This window comes from Triturus cristatus, chromosome 3_2 (genome assembly GCF_964204655.1).
Source record: "Triturus cristatus chromosome 3_2, aTriCri1.1, whole genome shotgun sequence".
NCBI classification, from domain to species: domain Eukaryota; kingdom Metazoa; phylum Chordata; class Amphibia; order Caudata; family Salamandridae; genus Triturus; species Triturus cristatus.
The window spans coordinates 1,166,299,126-1,166,323,636 of NC_140584.1; the positions used below are offsets into that span (position 1 = coordinate 1,166,299,126).

Genomic DNA, 24,511 nt, shown 5'->3' on the forward strand with positions numbered 1-24,511 from the left:
ATATATATATTTTTAAATTCAGCAACAATCAGAGAAATTCTGCCATGGATTCAACACTCCTGGTTGTATGATGTACAACTATGATCAATACAGTTAGACCAAGTTAACGTCTACTTCGCCTAGTTCTAATGTCCTAAAGAGGTACATATCACATCCCAGGATCATGTGTTATGTTTTTGACTATTAAAGAAAATGAAGGTATTTTATTAAAAGTCACATGGTCTACTCTTACGTAACAGATATGCTATACATTTTGTAAAATAACAGAACAATTAAATGCTTCCTTAAACTTGCCTTACTATGAAATTGTAAATCTGAAGCTACAAGGATTCTAGTATATGACAAATAGTCACTTTCTGTCAAAGACTTTATACTGTGGCTCTGTAAATAAAAGTTACTAGTATTACCCAACACACGCTACTCACTTTATGAACTTTGAAAGATTGACAGCCAAGCTTGCTCACCAGGATGTGAAAGTGTGACCCAGGTTACCCTCAACCACTATGTGGGGTGAATCATGGTGTGTACTGGTGTGATGCTGGTGTGATGCTGGTACGATAGGGTGTTGAACATATCCTCAACAGGATACTATTAACTAAGAACCACAGACACATGTTGTACCACCATTATTACTCTGCTGCCTCTGTGTGCTTCAGTGCTCAGTTCTTCATACCACACTAACGCATTGCAGGATGCTACAATGATGATTGAATTAGTAGGAGATGTCATGTATTTGCATCCTTTCACCCACGTGCATTGATCCTATCTATTGTAATAGAAGCATCTGCTGCCTTTGTTGCTCATGAAGTTCCAGTTGGTTTGTGTGGAAGCCGATCCTTTGCTCATCTCTTCTTATTATCCGGATAGCTGTTACTTAATCAATCAGCGGCATTTGTATAGCGCACTACTCACCCGGAGGGTCTCAAGGCGCTGGGAGATGAACGTTACTGCTCGAACAGCCAGGTCTTGAGTTGCTTCCTGAAGGCGAGATGGTCCTGGGTTGTCCGGAGGTGGATAGGGAGGGAGTTCCATGTCTTGGCCGCTAGGTAGGAGAAGGATCTTCCTCCGGCGGTGGCTCTGTGGATGCGTGGGACGGCGGCAAGAGCGAGGCTGGCGGAGCGGAGCTGGCGGGTGGGCTGGTGGAAGGTCAGGCGGTTGTTGAGGAGCTTGGGGCCCAGGTCGTGGAGGGCCTTTTTTGCGTGGGTGAGGAGTCTGAACGTGATCCTTTTGCTGACAGGGAGCCAGTGAAGGTCTCTCAGATGTCTGGAGATGTGACTGTGCCGGGGGATGTCCAGGATGAGTCGAGCTGAGGCGTTCTGGATCCGTTGGAGTTTCTTCTGGAGTTTGGTGGTTGTGCCGGCGTAGAGGGCGTTCCCGTAGTCCAGCCGGCTGGTGACGAGGGCCTGGGTGACCGTCTTCCTAGTCTCAGTGGGGATCCAACGGAAGATCTTTCGCAGCATGCTCAGGGTGTTGAAGCACGAGGACGAGACGGCGTTGACTTGTCTGGACATTGAGAGGGAGGAGTCCAGGATGAAGCCCAGGTTGCGTGCAGTGTCCGTTGGCTTGGGGGTGGCGCCCAGGAGTCGTCCCAGGCGGAGGGTGATGACCCCAGGATAAGAAACTCCGTCTTGTCTGAGTTCATTTTCAGGCGGCTGTTCTTCATCCATTCGGCGACGTCTTTCATCCCTTCATGTAGGCTGGCTCTGGCGGTGTCCGGGTCGTTGGTGAGGGAGATGACTTCAGTGGCCGCGGACCGGAACGGGGGGAGGCGGACTCTCTGGCTTCTTCCGGCGAGGAATGAGGTGATCCACTCTAGGGCCTTCTCCTGGATTCCGGTGTTGTTCAGGCGTTGTACCAGGGTGCGGTGGCAGACAATGTCGAATGCTGCGGAGAGGTCCAGGAGGATGAGGGCCGCTGTTTCCCCGTTGTCCAGTAGGGATCTGATGTCGTCTGCGGCTGCGATGAGGGTGGTCTCCGTGCTGTGGTTGGCTCGGAAACCGGACTGCGAGTGTTCGAGGGAGCCGTTGGTCTCAAGGAAGGCGGCTAGCTGTCTGTTGACGGTCTTCTCGATGACTTTGGCGGGAAACGGGAGGAGCGAGATGGGGCGGAAGTTCTTGAGGTCGGTGGGGTCTGCTGGAGGTTTCTTCAGCAGGGCGCTGATCTTGGCGTGTTTCCAGCAATCCGGGAAGGTGGCGGTTTTGAAGGAGGCGTTGATGATGTCGCGGAGTTGGGGTGCGATGATGTCGTCGGCCGAGTTGAAGATGTGGTGTGGACAGGGGTCCGTGGGGGAACCGGAGTGGATGGTGTTCATCGTGCGTGTTGTGTCTTCGGTGCTGACCGGGGTCCAGGTGCAGAGGGTGGGGGGTGGGGGGCATCGGTTCGGTGGTGGGTTCGTGGTTGGAGGGCCGAAGCTGTTGTGTATGTCGGCGATTTTGTCGTGGAAGAAGGTGGCGAGAGAGTCGCAGAGGTCCTGCGAGGGAGTGATGTCGTTGTTTCCGGCGTCGGGGTTGGAGAGCTCTTTGACGATGGTGAAGAGTTCTTTGCTGTTGCGGGTGTTGTTGTCCACTCGTTCCTTGAAGGCTGTCTTCTTCGTGGCGCAGATCAGTTGGTGGTGTTTGCGGGTGGCGTGTTTGAGGGCCGTCATGTTGTCTGTGGTCTGGTTGGTGCACCAGGTATTCTCCAGGGAGCGGCAGTTCTTCTTGGAGGTGATGAGTTCGTCGGTGAACCAGGAGGTTTTCTTGCTGCCGTGTCTGCTGGGGGGGTTCTTCAGTGGTGCAAGGGCGTCTGCGCAGTTGGTGATCCACTGCGTGAAGTTGTTGGCGGCTTCGTTGGGGTCCAGTGAGCTGGTGGGGGGGTTCTGGCTGAGGAAGGTGGTGAGCTGGTCGTTAGTGATCTTGTTCCAGTTCCTTCGAGGGGCTTGTTGCGGGTGGTGGTGGGTCGTCGTTTTTCTGAAGTTGAAGTGGACGCAGCTGTGGTCGGTCCACTGGAGTTTGGTGGAGTGGCTGAAGGCGACGTGCTTGCTGGATGAGAAGACTGGGTCAAGCGTGTGGCCGGCATAGTGGGTGGGGGTGGTTACCAGTTGCTTGAGTCCGAGGTTGGCAAGGTTGTCCAGCAGGGCGACGGTGTTGCGGTCCTTGTTGTTCTCCAGGTGGAAGTTGAGATCCCCTAGGAGGATGTAGTCGGTGGAGTTGATGGCGTGTGGGCTGAGGAAATCTGTGATGACTTCGCTGAATTGTGTGCGTGGTCCCGGTGGTCTGTAGACGAGGGTTCCCCTGAGCGTGGTCTTGGGGTCGGTGTGTATCTGGAAGTGGAGGTGTTCGGCGGAGGTGAGGGTGTCATCCGAGTTGGTCGTGATGCGGATGGTGTTCTTGTGGGCGATGGCGATGCCACCTCCTGTCTGGTTGACGCGGTCCCTCCTGGTGATCTTGTAGCCGTCCGGGATGGCTATGGCAATGTCGGGCGCTGAGGAGGCGTTCGTCCAGGTTTCCGTCAGGAAGGCCGATGTCTGGTGATGTTGAGTCGAGGAGGTTCCAGAGTTCGACGGCGTGACGGTGGATGGAGCGGGTGTTGAGCAGGATGCACTTCAGATGGTTGTTGCTGGGGCTCGGTTTGGCTGGCGCGGTGCGGGGTCGGAGGCAGGAGAAACGGCAGGCATGGCAGGAGAAGGGTCCGTGGGTGCGTCTCGGGGTGGCGTGGTGGCAGGCGTTGTTTTGTCCTGCGTTGAGTGCGAGGAGGGTTGTAGCGTCGTAGGTGAGTCGGGTGCGCTGGCGGCAACGAGGACCAGGGGGTCTGGCGCTGGGCGTGGTCCAGGCGCGGACGGGCGCAGACGGGCTTACCTTTGGCGCACCTTCGGCGCACATTCGGTGCTCCCGCTTTGTGCGTCCGCTGCGCGGTCGCTTAGGGGGCGTCATAAGTAAGGAGCCGGGAGGGAGGGTCAGCTGGGTGGCGGGAGCGGGGCGGCGAATGGGCAGGAGGGGGGCGGGCCGCAGGGAGGCAGCAGCGGGAAAAGGAAAATCCGGCAGCAGGAATCGGCGGGAAAAGAGGAGGTGGGTGGCTCAGCGAAGGCTGGGTCGCCCTCGAGGGGCAGCGGCAATCATGCGCAATCCGGGAAGCAGGTCGGGAGGCAGGAGGCAGTGGAGCGTGGGCGACTTAATAGGTAATTTAGATTTATTGACCTACTACATATGATTTCAGGATGAGGATTTGTCACTTCTGCTACAATATTGCATAGCCATAAGTATCTTCAGTGGCAACCTAATTTCTATGCCCTTTTTTTTATCTTTCCCATATATGCTTTTAAAAGTCATTGGTTGCCTTAATCTACTTTTGGTTTTTAGAGTAAGAGCAGCTAAATTCATGTTTCCTGGCTTTTTTTAGACACTGTCTGGGGATCCCTTCTTTCTAGATCTCTCAGCAGGTTTTCTGTTTCTGCTGAATGATTCACATGTTTTGAACCAGCAGTTATGGTTTGTTCTTATTACTTCCCCTTTTGAGATCTTTCATCTCACACTTGCTAGATGTTTGATTTTTGCATAAAGAGCCACATCTGCAGCTGAGCATTTCCAAAAGCTGAAAGGTATCAACGTATGTCGCCGTACTCTTGTGGTAATGCTTTGAAGATACATTTTCTCTATATATTCCATATAGTTGAATGTTGAGCTTCAGTTGTGGACATTGAAACACTCTGTCCCTTATTTAGAGGTGACGCAGCACTGACAATGGGTGCAGACATTTTTTGCACCGGGGCGCTGTACAAACCCATGACACTTTAGGGCTGATTTACATGGAGGCCCTGCCCTCGTGGGGGTGCGGCGCACACATGGCGGGGGCCCCACACTGTGGCAGAATCTCCGCACTGCAGTTACTCATTGAGGATGTCCCGCCATGAGTGCACGCCCCTCACCACGAGTGCGGGCCTCCAGCCACAAGCGCGGGTCCCCGCTACGACAGCGGGACCTCCCTCCAGCGGGCTCCACTACGAGTGTGAGCCCACTGCCACAAGTGAGGGCCCCCTGCTATGACCACAGGGCCTCTGCTGTAAGTGCGGGCTCCCAGCAATGAGTGCGGGGCCTCCGCCATGAGTGCGGGCCCCCCGCTATGACCGCAGAGCCTTTGCTGTGAGTGTGGCTCTTTGCTACGACAGCGGGGCCTCTGCTACAAGTGTGAGCCCACTGCCACAAGTGAGGGCCTCCCCACTAAGACTGCAGGACCTCTGCTGTGAGTGTGGGCTCCCTGCTACGACTGTGAGGCCTTCGCCACGAATGCGGAGGCTCTTTGTGAATTGGACCCTGTATTCTTACAGCCTCCTGTGTTCAGTTCAGCACAAAAGCCCGTTTATTGCCAGCGCCAGTGGTCGATTCCAGACCTGAGGTGGTGGTTTTATATCACGTGAACTCATATCAATAAACATTTCCTCAATGCAAAATTTATCATCACCCCTGCCAGCCCCGGGACCAACCAGGCCTTGGAACACAGCTGTTACACAGATATATTTAGCCTCCATTACCTAGATAGGAAATGTGCGGCCAAGGCAGATGCGCTGCCGCATAGACTGGTCCTGTGTTCTTCCCCTGAATGGGTTCACCCAATACTCCATAAAAGACAAAACATGATCTCTAATTCCTGGATTTATTGAAACTTTATCAGCTTCTCCTGTCTGGCCTTGGTATGGGCTGCACGCCCTGCTACCAACGTTTAGAAATGATCCCTGACATTAAATCTAGTTACCACCATGTAACACCAACAAGGGGAGAAGAGGGCTGTGGTTTCCCATCAACTCCTTATTGGCACCTTGCCCTACTGAAGAGAGTCAGACTTCAAGGAAACACCCCTACTCTGCGGATCTTAACTAGTCTTGTATCACCTAGTCAGCACTGGTTCTCTATGGGCTCACCTGTTATGGGGCAGAGTCATAGCAGGTATCCCACTGCCTGGCAAGAAGCATCTGGCTAGCTGCTGGTAAAAGGGCCACCCACCATCTGCAGACCAGAGGCTGGATTTTCCATGCTAGACTAGAAGCGCCCACTGATCAAGAGGACATCACCAGGAGCGATAGGTCATCATTATATGCAGACCTCTAAGGGCCGCGAAAGCCGTGTACCTCTAATGCGCGCGGAAGCTGTTGACCTCTAATGCGCGCGGAAGTCGTTGACCTCTAATGTGCGTTGAAGCCGCAGACCTCTAATGCGTGTTGAAGCCGTTGACCTCTAATGCGTGTTGAAGCCGTTGACCTCTAATGCGTGTTGAAGCCGCTGACCTCTAATGCGCGTGGAAGCCACTGACCTCTAATGCGTGTTGAAGCCGTTGACCTCTAATGCGCGGAAGCCATTGACCTCTAATGCACGCAGAAGCCGCAGACCTCTAAGGGACTCGGAAGCCGTTGACCTCTAAGGGCCGCAGAAGCCGATGACCTCTAAGGGCCACAGATTCCATTGACCTCTAATGCACGTAAGCCATTGACCTCTAATGCACGCGGAAGCCGCAGACCTCTAATGCGCGTGGAAGCCATTGGCCTCTAATGTGCGTGGAAGCCGTTGACCTCTAATGCACGCGGAAGCCGCTGACCTCGAAAACACACAAAAGCCATGGAAAGCATTGGCCCACCTTTCTGAGCTGGTTGGTACGGTGGCTTGCTTTGGCCAATACGGTAGGAGTGGTTCCCAGACTGGCTGCAGCAGCAGGTGCTCTGTCTGCACCCTTAAGATCTATAGTCTGAAAGTGTGGGGGGTCATCTGCATGCACTAGCAGAAACCTCTTTATCCATAGACTGAGCAGTTGGAACTCTCCAGCTGGCAGTGAAGGCACAGGCCCTCAGTCACAGTGACTTGAAATCCCCGGGGCCATATTATGGATAGGACGTATTGTCCCACTCTGCGCTCAGCGCACACTTTATTTCTGTCAGACTGGTGCAAACTGGGACAGTGCATCTTAGTACAGCACATATGCTGTTGCCAGTGCAGGTGCGAACCTGTACTTGTTTCGTAAGGAGCACCATGGGATGATGCCAAGGCTGTGTGCCATCTTTACGTGGCTCAAGGTCAGTGTGCACCCTGACAGCCCCTTCTGTAATACCAAAGTGCCCAGGAGCTCAGAAAGTATCCCCTAGACATTTTCTATAGACTGACTCCTGGTTGCACTCTAACTTGCTTGGTCAACATTTGTGATGGTTAGAAATAAAGGGGCTAATTTACAAGCCCATTGCGCCCGCAATGCGTCACTTTTTTTTTAATGCACTGGCAGCGCAATGGGCTTGCTCATATTTACAAGGCCACGTAGAGTCACCCTGCGGGACTTTTCATGGCCTTGTAAATATGGCCCCCTTTCACGCATTACTCTGCGTGAAAAGGGCGTTCCATCGGTGTTGCTGTGGGTGTTCCCACGCAACATCCATGGAACTTGACGCATTCCCAGGTTTACAACATTTTGTAAAACTTGGAACGCGTCAGAATCCTACGCTTCCCCAGAGGAGGCAAAGGAATGGCGCAACGAGGAAAAATACATTTATTTCTCCTTGTTTTTTCCTCTTTCTTTGTGTGCTGCAGAATGCAGCACACATCGAAGGAGCAAATCACCTTTAATGATTGTTTAAAAAAACAATCATCCACACACTGCAAGCACCCCTGCAAAATGACGCAAGGGTGCCTGCGCCGGCGCATGGCTGCCAATTGTGTGGCAGCGCAGGGGAATGCACAGGAATGCGTCGTATTGTTGACTTTGAAAATGACGCAGCACGGCACAGCTACCTTACAGCGCCGCACTGCATCGTTTCCTTGAAGATGAGGCCCGAAGTGACTGCTGATGTGTTATGTAACTGGCGCCTTTTCTAACATCTCTGCCAGGCTGGGCTGGGTCCATGTCTTTGACTTTCTAGAACTTATCTGGCCATGGAAGGCCAGGAAGGAGACTCATCCGAGGAATAAGGTGGTGAAGTTTGAGGGCACTTTGGCTGTTGTGGCAACTCCATGGAGCCTGCTCGTCTGGTGCCTTGAGGCCTGGGTGCGGCTTCTACCAGCTCATCAGCACTTGTCTGATGAGGAAACCTCTGAGATTTTTCCTCTAAATGATCGACCCCGCCACCGATGACAGCACTCGCAGCTGGGTTCAGAGCGCCGTGAGAACCCTCTGCCTTTTATTGTGTTGGCTTTGTGCATTTCTAGAGTGCAAGGGAGGGGCCACCATATGCCAACCCTGGTCTCTCCTGAGGTTAGTATGGATTCCCATGAAGACAAACCCTCTCAGCGGGTCGGGGTATCCAGACCTTGGTTATTGGGAGCTTCTACTACAGGAGAAAGCCAGACCAAGGGGCATATTTACAACGTGGCCATAATTTTATCGCCTAATTAGCCAGGCCACGCTAACGCGTGAAACCTTGCTTTAGCGTCAGGATTCCTAACGCCCAGCTTTGCATTTCTAATGAGATGCAAAGTGGGCGTTCCCGACCTAACATGACAGGGGAAATGTCGCTAAGCGACATTTCTCCTATCAACAAGCCCCACGCTATGAAGCATAGCGTCAGGAAAAGTAGCAATAACCCCTGTTATCGCTACTTTCCTTACGCCTGCTTCAGGACTGACTTAGCCATGATATCCTATGGAAGGTGGATATCATGGCTAAGTTTGTGAGTCCCTATCAGCAAGCTAACGTGAGATTATTGCTAGGTTTCCAGCGATAATCTCACGTTAGGCAGTTAGCGTGAGGATTTTTATCGCTGAGGAGATGAGTATTGCTAATAGCACGCTATCTCAGCGATAAAAATCCACGCTAGCCGGCGATAATTATCCTCACGCTAAGAGCGCTGAGCCGGGTGTTGCTGATATGCCAATCTACAATAAGGAGCTGAAGGGGCAGAGAACAGGTCATCCCCCACTCAATGAACTGTGTACAAAAAGGACCTGTTCACAATGTGAGCAAATAGTTCATATATCCATAACGGTTGTCATACATTTTAGACAATCTTTAAAGCAAGTGATTGTATCATCTATGCTACTTATTGGTGTGGCTCACTAAGAAAAGAAAAGACAAGTATTTTTCATACGAGGTAAGACAAGAAAACTATCTATATGCCTAAAAACTTATGTCTCCAACACCCAAACGTGGTGAAAAAAGTGTGAGAGGGAGTGTTGGTGCCTCACGGTAGCAACACCAGGGAGGATTAAGCAGGATGGTACTCGCCTGCTACCTCAAGATCTCATCATCAGCTACCAACACTCCAAAAACAGGGAATATGTGTAGGAAGAAATGAATAACTGTTGACCCAAACCAAAGCAAGTGCTAGGGTGTGTGGTAAAAGAGGAAAGAACTGTGCAGTGATATGTGCACCACGTTAAGCCCCACAATGATATACAGATTTGAGCTAAATCACACTGGCTTGCGTTTTTTATTCTATGCGATTGCTCATATTTAAAATGCCAACATGTTTCATTGCCTTTTGGGTAAACTCACGGCAACTTCTTCAGGGCGTGGGGTATTTTCATTCCACCCTGCACCACTGTTTTGTCAATTAAAAACAATTCTGTTGGAGACAAAGAATAGACAAAACAACACAGGACAAACTTGGTTGGCAACCGGTTTACAAAGGGACTAATACCCTATGTGTTGCATTCCGAATCACACCATATTTACCGGGATATTGCCCACCATGGGCATACCTTTACCCTCGAGTCCTTGTGGCTGTGTATACGCATTCAAGGCTCAGCTATTCAACTCCTGTCGTGAGTCTGTAATACACAATAAGAGTCGTGAGACTGCCAGTATCAGATACCTGCCCCTGGTTGTATCATCGATAATTATTACTCATGTGTCTCAGTCCTATTGGGTGTCTACCCTTCAATTGTGTACTTCCTTAAATCTTCCTCGTGCTCTGCATCAGGTTAGGTAAGCTCTGTCCCCTTACAATGGCATACCTTTTATCGAGTTCGTACATACCCAATTAGCATTGAAACCTAGCTTCCCGCTCAAATTAAGCTGGCACGGGTTCCTATCTATTTTTTGCCGAGTGCCCTAAGTCAAACTTCATAGATCGGGACTCACCGTAGAAGTGTCTGTAACTGGCGTTAACTCAGCCCAGCAACAACGCGGCTGTTGTGTTTCGTGGTTAAGAACGTGATCACGTTCACCACGTGACCGGACTTCAATGGTCCCGCCCTCCTCAGGGAATTCGCGGGTCTCGTAGTGTAGAAGAGGCTGCCATGTTGGAATGGTGAGCTCCTTACTATACTCCACGGTGATTGAAATTGCCCCGCACATATGGGTATAACTGTCAAGAATTCCTGTCATGCGAGGGGAGGAAAACGGTAACCAGCGAAAACGGACTACATCTCCCAGGATGCTTAGCGGTTGAGAGGTTATGTAAACAGGAGAGCTGTTACATAACTCAAGGAAAACACGCCCTTATGTAAACAGGAGAGCTGTTACATAACTCAAGGAAAACACGCCCTTATGTAAACAGGAGAGCTGTTACATAACTCAAGGAAAACACGCCCTTATGTAAACAGGAGAGCTGTTACATAACTCAAGGAAAACACGCCCTTATGTAAACAGGAGATCTGTTACATAACTCAAGGAAAACACGCCCTATAAAGGGAGGAACCGGGAGGTACAACGCTGTCGGATATTGTGTTTACACCGACGTACCTGCTTAGTGAAGAGCAGTGTTCCGGAGTGGTGCTCCAGTAAGGCAAGAACGGAGGTAGGTCGAGTCGTTACTCCCTGGGCCGTGTCTTGCCCCATCGTCACCTGTGAAGGACCCGGAAGCTCTACCGGATAACCATTGAGCTTCGCTTTTTGACTCGGCTGAGTCAAAGCGCAGTGGCGCTTTTGCTGGTTGGAGTCGTAACTCCCAGCCCGACCAGAGATACAGGGACTGCCAGCTGTAACGCACACCAGGAGGTGTTTGCCGCGTTACAGACTCGGAAGTCCACGGGATCGATCGAGCGGCTGCTCTCGGTTCAGTCTTCTTTGCTTGTGATTGGGGTATCGGTGACGCATCACCAGGAGGTGACTCCGCGTCCCGGTGCAGTCTGAGGAAGAGGTTGAGCGGCTGCTCCCTTCAGGTAGAGACCCCGGCTGGGTGTTTCCCTGACTCCTCGATTCTCCCCAACACTCTTCGTGCCCCTCACAGCCTACCGATTGGCATTTTCGGCCATTTCATTTCTGCCCTCTGTTGGCATACGCCGGGATCGGCGTATATGCAGAGGACGGTTAGGACCATCCGTGCTGTGGGCTGGTAACGTACTTAGCCTGGAGGATTCCAGTGACTATAACCTTTGTTTAGTCCTTGTATTATTTTTGCCTTCATTAAAATAACTAAACCTTCACAAGTGGTTGCGTTCTCATTATCGTGTCTGTTAAACGATCCTGAGACGTTCAGGGCGTTACAATAACCACCAAGTGGCTACCGTACCGAAGGTACATTACAACATGTGTTTTATACAACCATCTGGTGGATTTTGTCGCATGTGCTGGTAAATCGACCCATTTGTAACATTTGGAGCCAGCACATAGGTCTTTCCACAAGTACCCCTTCAAATGCGTTTCAATTTATTATTTTTTCCCCCGAAAGTAGCAAAGTGGTTGATGAAAATATGCTGCCATACACAGTCCCTTCTACAAAAGTAAAGGTTGTTGCATTAGCTCTCATATTCTCAAACGATGACAATGAGGAGTGAGGCATGTTATAATACACTCTCTAGGTTATCTACTTGCTAAATGAATGGACCTATTTGATGTAGAGTTCCCAACTTTTTTACTGTCTGTGATCTTTAATAACATGTGTGCTGATAAGCCTATATCGGTGTAAGCACTAGGATGAATGATTTATGTGTTAACCTTATTCCACTCAATAAAGTCGTTCAATCCATTTTGATCTGCACCCTCCTGGTAAATCCAACGTGCTTCCCTACTGCTCAGTCTGGATTCCATGTTGAACTGGTCGCCTGTCACCCTTTCCAAAACTACCCAGCGCAAATCTTTAGAGGTGTGTTTATGAGTCTGGAAATGTTGCACCAATTCAGTGCTCAATTTACCTGCGCGTAGCGTACTAAGATGTTCTTGTATCCTTATTTTTACCTTCCTGGTGGTGAGGCCGATATAGTGGAGCTCACAGGGGCACGTCAATCTATAGATGACATTAGACGTGTTGCAGTTACTAAATTTATTTAGAAACCACATGTTTTTATTTACAAGGGTGACACTTTTAGTAGGTGATGTAAATGCACACACAGAGCAGTTCCCGCATGGGTAATGCCCCGGAGGGATGTTGGTCTCTCGTGGGTCCGTTTTGGGTCTGGTATGAACTAGCCGATCACGGATGTTCGCCGATCGTTTAAATGCAAAACGGGGTGGGGGCATTTGCATGTTGGTAGTGCTAAGCAAATGCCAATGTCTGCGGATGATCTGCCTGATTTTGGTAGAGAGTGGACCAAAAGTAGTAACCACTGGAATGCATTCTCCTTTTTTCTTGGAGGTTTTTTCCAAAAGGGCCGCACGGGGCGTGTTGTAGGCTCGTTTTTTTGCCTGTCTTATTACCTTTTTGGGGTATGCTCGATTTTCTAACTTAGTGGCCAATACATTAGATTGTTCAGAGTATTCTTGTAAGGTGGAACAGTTACGGCGATATCTTAAAAACTGTCCCACAGGCAAGTTGTCCCGGAGAGCTCTAGGATGGTATGATCTGTAATGCAGTAGGGAATTTTTATCGGTTGATTTGTGATGCACCCTAGTCACAAGCTTGTCATCTTCAGCCTGAATGTCAAGGTCTAGATATACTGCAGATGTTCCACTCATCGCCCAGGTGAACTTTAAACAGCTATCTAGACCATTCAGCCAAGTTAGAAAATCACTGAGTCTCTCTTCCGTGCCTTCCCATATGCACAGTACATCGTCTATATATCTCTTCCAGAGGACGATATTCCTCTGGAAGAGATTGGTGTCAGAATGGATGTGGTACGCTTCGAACTGGCCTACATAAATGCAGGCCAGACTTGGGGCAAAGGTAGCCCCCATCGAAGTACCAGACACCTGGAGGTATATCTGATCCTTGCATGAGAAGAAGTTTTGGGTCAATGCGATCTCTATGCATTGTAAGACAAAGGTTTGTGGACAGTCATAGAACCATTCAGAATCCCTCAGGGCACGCGCTGCTGCCACCAGCATCGCGTCCTGGGGGATACTGGTGTACAATGATTCTATGTCTATAGTGACTAGAAATTGGTTGGCAGGATTGTATGGTACATTCTCCAGTATTCTCAAAACATCGGTGGTGTCCTGGACGTATGAGGGTTGGGTGATGACACATTCCCTTAGAAAAAAGTCCGCAAACTGTGTCAGTGGTTCTAATAGTGATTGAATACCCGAGACTATTGGACGTCCCGGGGGAGGCTGTTGTTTCTTATGAATTTTGGGTACGATATAGAACGCCGGAATTCTCGGTTTCATGTTAATCAAAAATTCGGCTTCTCTGTATGTTACCCATTTCTTTTCTTTAGCCTCCGTCACCAGTTGGATGATGGTCGCCTGTAATTCGTTAGTGGGGTCCCGCGCCAAAGGTCTGTAATTGCAGCGGTTGCCCAAAAGCCTGGCCACTTCGGTGTCGTAATCGAGGGTATCCATCACTACCACCGCCCCGCCCTTATCGGCTGGCTTGATAGTGATAGTTTGGTTATTTTGTAGACTTTTCAATGCCTGCCAATCTCTAGAGCTCATATTGCTATGGCCCACAGTGTGCATATTATGTTCTATCTGGCTGATATCCTGTAAGACCTTCTGTTCAAAGACCACAGTTTCAGGGCCTACTGCATTCCCGGGAGGACAGAACTGGGAAGGACAACGTAAGTTTGTAGAGAAATTTGATACATTCTCCTGTTCCTTCCCTTCAAAAAACTTTTTAAGTTTGATCTTCCTCATGAGACCGTAGAGTTCAGCCCGGAGTTGGAACCCATCATGCCGGGGGGTGGGGACAAACCCTAACCCTTTATTAAGTACTTCAATTTCCATATCCGTAAGTCGATGTTGTGAGAGGTTGACCACTATGTTGTTGTCATTTGCAGTTATAGGGGTGTTCTGCCTCTGCTGCGTGTGATCCTCGGGGAGAAGGATTGCCAAGTTGATTTCGGATTCTGACGAGCCCGACCCCTTCCCCGGCCTCTGTAATTGGTCCCCCTTTGATCTGCAGTGCTGTGAGTCTGTTGGCCTAAAAAAACCCTAAACATTGCTCCCAAATCCTCGTTGGTTCTGTCCTGGGGATTGAATCTAACCTTTTGGTTAGAAGTAGATGCTTGGGCAGTAGTCTCATCATCTTCACTGCTTGTATTATCAAATGTCCAATTGTTGGGTGTCCTTCTACCCTGTTGACGGCCTCCTCTCCCACCAGGTGGAAACATTGGTTGTGGTTGAGACTGCTGATAGTACTGGTCTTCAAAATAGGGAAAAGCCCATTCATGGCTAAATCTATCTAAATTACGCCTGAGCCCTTTTATCTTTTGATTGACCATATATGCTTGATATTCACTAAGGTCATCTTGAATTCTGGCTAGTTGTTCTTTCGTGTCAGTGATGGTGGTGTCTGCCTTAAGAGTTTCCTCTATCTCCAGAATTTCTTTTAGGAGTTCATCACTGAGCCTCTTAGCTGTATTAATTATCAAGACAAGCCAATCCCGGGTGCACTTGTTCGCTATGTAGCTCCAGTCCACCCGGAATCTCTTGTCTTCCAAAAAGATCTTGGGCTCAATGCGTACTAGGAGACTGGCAGGCGCCGCGCCTGCCCTGAGGTATTCAGTCATGAGCGCTCCATGGAGTGCAATTCTTACTTGTCGTTTCCTAGTATTAGACAGTTTTTCCCATTCATCACGGGCTGAAGGTGTCCCGTTGAGAGGAGCATTGGGTAGGAGGGAGGGGCCTGATAGTATTGATGCTATGTGTTCGTCAGTAAAGGCTAAACAGAACTTGTCCATCCTGCCACCGTTATGATCCAGGCTGATGGTGTTATGAGCACCCAACGATACAGGAAGTATATGGAAAAATGAGTGTATTCTAACATGCAATGAAAATCTTCCAACCGGTAAACCAACCAAGTGGGAATGCTCTGTGTTGTACCTCGTATTAAAATGAAAATCTAAAAAAGCTCTCACGGCTAAGCTGCCGTTCTCAAGACCAATCTACAATAAGGAGCTGAAGGGGCAGAGAACAGGTCATCCCCCACTCAATGAACTGTGTACAAAAAGGACCTGTTCACAATGTGAGCAAATAGTTCATATATCCATAACGGTTGTCATACATTTTAGACAATCTTTAAAGCAAGTGATTGTATCATCTATGCTACTTATTGGTGTGGCTCACTAAGAAAAGAAAAGACAAGTATTTTTCATACGAGGTAAGACAAGAAAACTATCTATATGTCTAAAAACTTATGTCTCCAACACCCAAACGTGGTGAAAAAAGTGTGAGAGGGAGTGTTGGTGCCTCACGGTAGCAACACCAAGGAGGATTAAGCAGGATGGTACTCGCCTGCTACCTCAAGATCTCATCATCAGCTACCAACACTCCAAAAACAGGGAATATGTGTAGGAAGAAATGAATAACTGTTGACCCAAACCAAAGCAAGTGCTAGGGTGTGTGGTAAAAGAGGAAAGAACTGTGCAGTGATATGTGCACCACGTTAAGCCCCACAATGATATACAGATTTGAGCTAAATCACACTGGCTTGCGTTTTTTATTCTATGCTGTGTGATTGCTCATATTTAAAATGCCGACCTGTTTCATTGCCTTCTGGGTAAACTCACGGCAACTTCTTCAGGGTGTGGGGTATTTTCATTCCACCCTGCACCACTGTTTTGTCAATTAAAAACAATTCTGTTGGAGACAAAGAATAGACAAAACAACACAGGACAAACTTGGTTGGCAACCGGTTTACAAAAGGACTAATACCCTATGTGTTGCATTCCGAATCACACCATATTTACCGGGATATTGCCCACCATGGGCATACCTTTACCCTCGAGTCCTTGTGGCTGTGTATACGCATTCAAGGCTCAGCTATTCAACTCCTGTCGTGAGTCTGTAATACACAATAAGAGTCGTGAGACTGCCAGTATCAGATACCTGCCCCTGGTTGTATCATCGATAATTATTACTCATGTGTCTCAGTCCTATTGGGTGTCTACCCTTCAATTGTGTACTTCCTTAAATCTTCCTCGTGCTCTGCATCAGGTTAGGTAAGCTCTGTCCCCTTACAATGGCATACCTTTTATCGAGTTCGTACATACCCAATTAGCATTGAAACCTAGCTTCCCGCTCAAATTAAGCTGGCCCGGGTTCCTATCTATTTTTTGCCGAGTGCCCTAAGTCAAACTTCATAGATCGGGACTCACCGTAGAAGCGTCTGTAACTGGCGTTAACTCAGCCCAGCAACAACGCGACTGTTGTGTTTCGTGGTTAAGAACGTGATCACGTTCACCACGTGACCGGACTTCAATGGTCCCGCCCTCCTCATGGAATTCGCGGGTCTCGTAGTGTAAAAGAGGCTGCCATGTTGGAATGGTGAGCTCCTTACTATACTCCACGGTGATTGAAATTGCCCCGCACATATGGGTATAACCACCAAGTGGCTACCGAAGGTACATTACAACATGTGTTTTATACAACCATCTGGTGGATTTTGTCGCATGTGCTGGTAAATCGACCCATTTGTAACATTTGGAGCCAGCACATAGGTCTTTCCACAAGTACCCCTTCAAATGCGTTTCAATTTATTATTTTTTCCCCCGAAAGTAGCAAAGTGGTTGATGAAAATATGCTGCCATACACAGTCCCTTCTACAAAAGCAAAGGTTGTTGCATTAGCTCTCATATTCTCAAACGATGACAATGAGGAGTGAGGCATGTTATAATACACTCTCTAGGTTATCTACTTGATAAATGTATGGACCTATTTGATGTAGAGTTCCCAACTTTTTTACTGTCTATGATCTTTAATAACATGTGTGCTGATAAGCCTATATCGGTGTAAGCACTAGGATGAATGATTTATGTGTTAATCTTATTCCACTCAATAAAGTCGTTCAATCCATTTTGATCTGCACCCTCCTGGTAAATCCAACGTGCTTCCCTACTGCTCAGTCTGGATTCCATGTTGAACTGGTCGCCTGTCACCCTTTCCAAAACTACCCAGCGCAAATCTTTAGAGGTGTGTTTATGAGTCTGGAAATGTTGCACCAATTTAGTGCTCAATTTACCTGCGCGTAGCGTACTAAGATGTTCTTGTATCCTTATTTTTACCTTCCTGGTGGTGAGGCCGATATAGTGGAGCTCACAGGGGCACGTCAATCTATAGATGACATTAGACGTGTTGCAGTTACTAAATTTATTTAGAAACCACATTTTTTTATTTACAAGGGTGACACTTTTAGTAGGTGATGTAAATGCACACACAGAGCAGTTCCCGCATGGGTAATGCCCCGGAGGGATGTTGGTCTCTCGTGGGTCCGTTTTGGGTCTGGTATGAACTAGCCGATCACGGATGTTCGCCGATCGTTTAAATGCAAAACGGGGTGGGGGCATTTGCATGTTGGTAGTGCTAAGCAAATGCCAATGTCTGCGGATGATCTGCCTGATTTTGGTAGAGAGTGGACCAAAAGTAGTAACCACTGGAATGCATTCTCCTTTTTTCTTGGAGGTTTTTTCCAAAAGGGCCGCACGGGGCGTGTTGTAGGCTCGTTTTTTTGCCTGTCTTATTACCTTTTTGGGGTATGCTCGATTTTCTAACTTAGTGGCCAATACATTAGATTGTTCAGAGTATTCTTGTAAGGTGGAACAGTTACGGCTATATCTTAAAAACTGTCCCACAGGCAAGTCGTCCCGGAGAGCTCTAGGATGGTATGATCTGTAATGCAGTAGGGAATTTTTATCGGTTGATTTGTGATGCACCCTAGTCACAAGCTTGTCATCTTCAGCCTGAATGTCAAGGTCTAGATATACTGCAGATGTTCTACTCATCGCCCAGGTGAACTTTAAACAGCTATCTAGGCCATTCAGCCAAGTTAGAAAATCACTGAGTCTCTCTTCCGTGCCTTTACCCAGAAGGCAATGAAACATGTCGGCATTTTAAATATGAGCAATCACACAGCATAGAATAAAAAACGCAAGCCAGTGTGATTTAGCTCAAATCTGTATATCATTGTGGGGCTTAACGTGGTGCACATATCACTGCACAGTTCTTTCCTCTTTTACCACACACCCTAGCACTTGTTTTGTTTTGGGTCAACAGTTATTCATTTCTTCCTACACATATTCCCTGTTTTTGGAGTGTTGGTAGCTGATGATGAGATCTTGAGGTAGCAGGCGAGTACCATCCTGCTTAATCCTCCTTGGTGTTGCTACCGTGAGGCACCAACACTCCCTCTCACACTTTTTTTCACCACGTTTGGGTGTTGGAGACATAAGTTTTTAGACATATAGATAGTTTTCTTGTCTTACCTCGTATGAAAAATACTTGTCTTTTCTTTTCTTAGTGAGCCACACCAATAAGTAGCATAGATGATACAATCACTTGCTTTAAAGATTGTCTAAAATGTATGACAACCGTTATGGATATATGAACTATTTGCTCACATTGTGAACAGGTCCTTTTTGTACACAGTTGCTGATATGCCCCCAAGAGCTTAGGGGACCTGAAGGCGCTATACTAGAGGGAGTTCACAGAGAAGAGACTGCTAGGTCTTTTTGAGAGAAATTCAGTTGTGGGTGACTATTAGGCTCAGGTGAAATGCTGTTCACGTCGGCGTAATCTAGAGTAATTTTGGCATTTCGCATTATGCCTACTATGCTAAATGTGCGAAATGACACAATTGGCCACATGGCATGATTTCAGTTCCGTTCGGATACATGTTCTGTTCCGTGAGCTCAGAGGCGCATGCGCAGACAGAGTGAGAGCGGCTGTTCGTGGGAACGCGACGTTGCACTATTTTGCAGCGTGAAATGTGTCCTTGTGCCCAAAAACAAACGCGAGGACTCATTTCGTGGTAAAGAAGTATCACAGAATGCTAGGTCAGCATTTTGTGTAATTTCATGTCATTTTCTTGGAATGTTATTTGATTTCCGCAAAGTAAATTCTGAGAACTTCCCTCAGGCGTAGTGTGAATCTGAAGAGAAAGGCGTGAATTTCACATTGTCCCCATGTATGACGCAACAGCACCTCCTGTGCGTGCGGTGCAGATAACATGATTGACTATGCAACCTACCTCTTTTCTTGTCTTGCCCTCGATATGTCTCGCCTATTCACAGATGTTTAATGCATTTACTCACTTGTGTTCAATACTCATGTTTGTATGTAGGTTCTTACAGGCTCAGCCGGGCAGGTAGGCTTCAAACCTGTGGCCTGCAGGCTCCACTCAGATCGCTGTAGGTGCATTGACCCACTGAGCTATGTGGAGATCTGACCTAATGTAACACAACCGAAAGATCGCTATACCTCTCTGTGCCTTACTTCCTTATTCCACCAAAAGCAGAGCCCATGTGCCAGGTGTTCTGGACAGAGTGTGCTGGCATGGACGTGAGTAACACCCTCGGATTTCCGCAAAGCCTGCCCGGGTACTTTCCCCTCCACAGACCCGGACAGCGCACTTATTAACCCCTTATTCACCCATTCGGGTTTTCGCCAATTTCGCAACTTTGTACTTCCATGTAGAATTGACTGAGCCGTGTGTCCCTCTGGTGGTGGAAAGTGGCACTGCAGCTTTTACTGTTTCCTTCACTTAAAGCCAGAATGACTAAGATTTTGTAAATGTAAATGTAAATGTAAATGTTGTAGACTTGTAAAGCGCACAGCTGCCCCAGCAACAGGGCGTCCCGGCGCTGTAGACCGCTGGGGAACCCGTCCTGGCTATCCCTGTGAGATGGTCCCTTTCTGGGTATCTCCAAGGTGAAACCAGGCATCCCCGTTGAGGTTGTATCACTTTTTAGTACATCCTTGACGCAAAAAGCTATTTTGGGATATCCAATCCCATGCATATAGTGAATTACGTGGCTGTGTAAAAAAAAAAAAAGTTACGCAAGGCCGCCCATACCATGTGCCAGTATGCGTTACATAGGTGATGCATGGGCATTCCCGTGCATCCACAATGTCATTTTGATGCAAATCTATATTTACAAAGACTTTTAAAAATCGAGTTCTCCTCATTAATTCCTATTTGCATGTGTGATGCATTCTACAGCACACAAATGCGTACATTGAAACATTCATGCCTCTGCATGTAGCCTGACACCAATGTCAATAGTGAGCCAAAAGGCAAATCAGTTCTCATGTGTTCCCTCTGTGTGGCCTGGGTTGTTATTATACAGGGAAAACATTATAGTTTATTAAATCAAACACACATCCTGAACTCATGTACTTCAAGTGCTCTCATATGTGATAACGAAGAAAAAGGAGGCAAAGTGAAATAAAACAATTGCCTAGTATCACACAACTTGGTCAAGTAGGGAAGCCGGGAATTATGCCAGCTTTTCTGGTTTCACATTGTGCAATTCAGGAACTAGATGGGAATATCTTCTCCTCTCTCTCCTTTTACATAAAAAAAGAATGCTTTAATTTTAATTGTTGGCCCATGAGGATAGGGCGTGGATTGCAGAGGGAAGCCACATGACGGCTCAGCTTGTTTTGGGCTCAAAGGTCCGAGAAAACTTCGAGCTGAGCCACAGCCAGGCTTGGCTCGAGTCTTCAGTGGCTCGCCACCGCTATCAGACAATGCCAATCAAGGGCACCAAGGAATAGGAAGGGTCTGCTTTGACTATCATGAAACCATCTGGTGACGCAGGAATTCCACCAGGAGACTGAGTGTTCTCTCCTCCTGGATAAAGTCTAATGAGTTTGGTTTACAGTCCTGTTTTCTTATTACTTGTGTATTACCAGTGTTCAGTTTGGTTTACCTTTTCCCATCTCTTTTACAAAACAAGAGCAGAGAAACAGGCTGAGAGAGTGATTTACCCGCGAGCGAGAGCGCAGTTTGTCACAAGGGGCGGCTGCGATTAATGAACACATGCCTTCTAGTTTCATCATTTCTTTATAGCTCATTGCACAACAACTGGGATGTGAGTGGTTCTGATGGTGAGACTAAAGGCCTACTTTAAGCACATAAATGCCACTGCGCTGTGAAACCTTTAAAAAGAGAGCTCTCAACCAGATTTGTTTGTCAAAGTGGTAAAACCAGGATTAAGCATCAAGTCTCCTAGTGCCATGACTAAAACTTTCAGTCTGTCTTATGTCTAGCGGTGGAGGTTGGGCATTTGTGTCTGCCCGCCTCAGTGAACTGCGCACCTCGTTAGCGGATCCTTTTCATAGATTTCTTTTAGAACTCACTCCAATGATTGCGCCTGTTGCTAAGCACGCCTACTTTTTACAGATAAGAGACTAGGGGGCATATGTATCAACCGAATTTTTAATCGCAACCGCTGCGAATCTCAAAAAACAGCGTTTGCGATTAAAAATTCGCAAAATGGGATGTATGAGGCAAATCCTCAACGCAAATTTAAGGAATCGCTAATTTAGCGATTTCTTAAGTTTGCGTAAGCATTTAAGAAATCGCAATTTGCGATTTCATAAATGATATGTAAAAAGGACCAAAATTGTGCGAATTATCCTTAAGAAATCGCAAATTACCACCAACTTCCAGTTGGTGGTAATTTGCGATTTCCTTTCAAAAAGGACTTTTTTGAATTTTACAAAGTGCCACGTGGCGCTCATACATGCCCTTAGGGCATGTATGTGCGCCATATGCTCACACATGCTCATTTCAGGGGTGCATCAGGGTGTCATCATGATACCCTTGCACCTTTGAAATTATTCTCAAATTGCGATTAGCAAATTGCGATTCGCTATTTGAGAATTACTTCCCATTCATTCCTATGGGTCTCCTGGCCCATAGAAATGAATGGGCAGGTATTCCTTAATTGCGATTTCGCAATTTGCTAATCGCAATTAAGGAATTTTAAGAAATCGCAAAAAGTTTGCAATTTTTTTAATAAATCCCGTTTTGCAATTCTCAAATAGCGATTCTTTAAAAATCGCTATTTGAGAATCGCAAATGGTGATGTTGATACATATGCCCCTAAGGGGCATATGTATCAACCGAATTTTTAATCGCAAACGCTGCGAATCGCAAAAAACAGCATTTGCGATTAAAAATTCGCAAAATGGGATGTATGAGGCAAATCCTCAACGCAAATTTAAGGAATCGCTAATTTAGCGATTTCTTAAGTTTACGTAAGCATTTAAGAAATCACAATTTGCGATTTCGTAAATGATATGTAAAAAGCACCCAAGTTGTGCGAATTATCCTTAAGAAATCGCAAATTACCACCAACTTCCAGTTGGTGGTAATTTGCGATTTCTTTTCAAAAAGCACTTTTTTGAATTTTACAAAGTGCCACGTGGCGCTCATACATGCCCTTAGGGCATGTATGTGCGCCATATGCACACACATGCTCATTTCAGGGGTGCATCAGGGTGTCATCATGACACCCTTGCACCTTTGAAATTATTCTCAAATTGCGATTAGCAAATTGCGATTCGCTATTTGTGAATTACTTCCCATTCATTCCTATGGGTCTCCTGGCCCATAGAAATGAATGGGCAGGTATTCCTTAATTGCGATTTCGCAATTTGCTACTCGCAATTAAGGAATTTTAAGAAATCGCAAAAAGTTTGCAATTTTTTTAATACATCCCGTTTTGCAATTCTCAAATAGCGATTCTTTAAAAATCGCTATTTGAGAATCGCAAATGGTGATGTTGATACATATGCCCCCTAAATGCCTCAGGAAATTGATATTCCTAAGATTCTCTTTCATTCCAATTCAATAATAATTACTTCCATTGTACATTTGACTGAACGAAGGTAGCATAAGCAAGCAGAGAATGTTTACTCCGGGGTGTGGTGGGGGTCAGCGACTCAGATACACCATAACACTTTTTTATCAAATCTAGGACTCTTCTAGAGTCATGCGGCTTCATTTAGAGGGAAGTCTGTAATGAAACCCTCAAAACAGCTCCACAATCACTGTCAACAACATCTGTATGCTTCTCTTCCCCTACGCTCAATTTATATCCCAACTCCCATCATGCTGGCATCAATGAGGCCACACCATAGACCATACTTTTTGGCTACTGGGAAAATATTTGCGGGTACCCATGATCTAGAAGCTTCCACTGTTTGTCCAATACAGAAAACAAAGGGGCTGATTCACAGAACTAATCTGAGATAAAATCCTACACTTACTACTTATGGTATTTGCAGAAGGCATTTAGTACTAGTAAAGTTAGGACTCCTAACTTAACTACTACTGCCTTTTGTGAATATCGAAAGTCGTAAAGTTAGGTATTTGTCTCAGATTAGTAGTAGTAAAGTTAGGACTCCTAACTTAACTACTACTGCCTTTTGTGAATATCGAAAGTCGTAAAGTTAGGTATTTGTCTCAGATTAGTAGTAGTAAAGTTAGGACTCCTAACTTAACTACTACTGCCTTTTGTGAATACCGAAAGTCGTAAAGTTAGGAATTTGTCTCAGTTTAGTAGTAGTAAAGTTAGGAGTCCTAACTTTACTGCTCCTAAATGCCTTCTGTGAATACCAAAGGTAGTAAGTTTAGGATTTTATCTCAGATCAGTTCTGTGAATCGGCCCTAAAGTGACATCACTCTTATCACACAATTTGGTGAAGTGGTAGACAGGCATTTGAAACAGAGGATGCTGGTTTTAAATTCCGAGGCACTACCACTATGCCGGGACCTCCTGCTTTTGTCAGTGACTTTGCAAAGGGTCTAGGACGTAAGTTACGCCATCATAGGATGACGCAACATCTCAGATTTGCAGAAACATTTCTGTTTTTCCCAACTAATTTCCATAAAAATGCAACATGTCCCAGGTTTTAAAGCCAATCTACTGAGCACAGATGGGTACAAATTTTAATGTGGTATTTATACAGGATTGGTTGGAGTAACTCCCAAAGGAAACAAATAATGCATTGGGGCGTTCGTTCCGAGCCTGATGAACCGGTGCGCTCTGCCAGACTATGAGTTTGTCAAGTGCAAGAACACGAGGTCTCAAGGCCTGGTGTATTCAGTGCAGATCTGGGCCTGGTGAAACTGCTGTTTAACTGTCCCTCCCCGACTCCCTGCTACACTAGAGGGGGCACAGAGATCCTCTCCATGTTGTACAAGACCCTGCCCCCGGATGGCTCCGGACTCCCCTGCTACACTAGGGGGCACAGAGATCCTCTCCATGGTGTACAAGACCATGCCCCCGATGGCTCCGGACTCCCCTGCTACACTAGGGGTCACATAAATCCCCTCCATGTTGTACAAGACACTGTCCCCCGATGGCTCTGGACTCCCCTGCTACACTAGGGGGCACAGAGATCCTCTCCATGTTGTACAAGACCCTGCCCCCAGATGGCCCCGGACTCCCTGCTACTCTAGAGGGGGCAGAGAGATCCCCTCCATGTTGTACAAGTCCCTGCCCTGATGGCTCCG

At 47.2% G+C, this 24,511-nt stretch overlaps 1 protein-coding gene across 2 annotated transcripts in view; it reads left to right on the forward strand.

Moving 5' to 3' along the window:
- SLC11A1 (solute carrier family 11 member 1) overlaps positions 1–24,511 on the forward strand; it is a 206,210-nt gene that overhangs the window by 125,434 nt on the left and 56,265 nt on the right. The gene's annotated exons all lie outside the window — the stretch shown is intronic.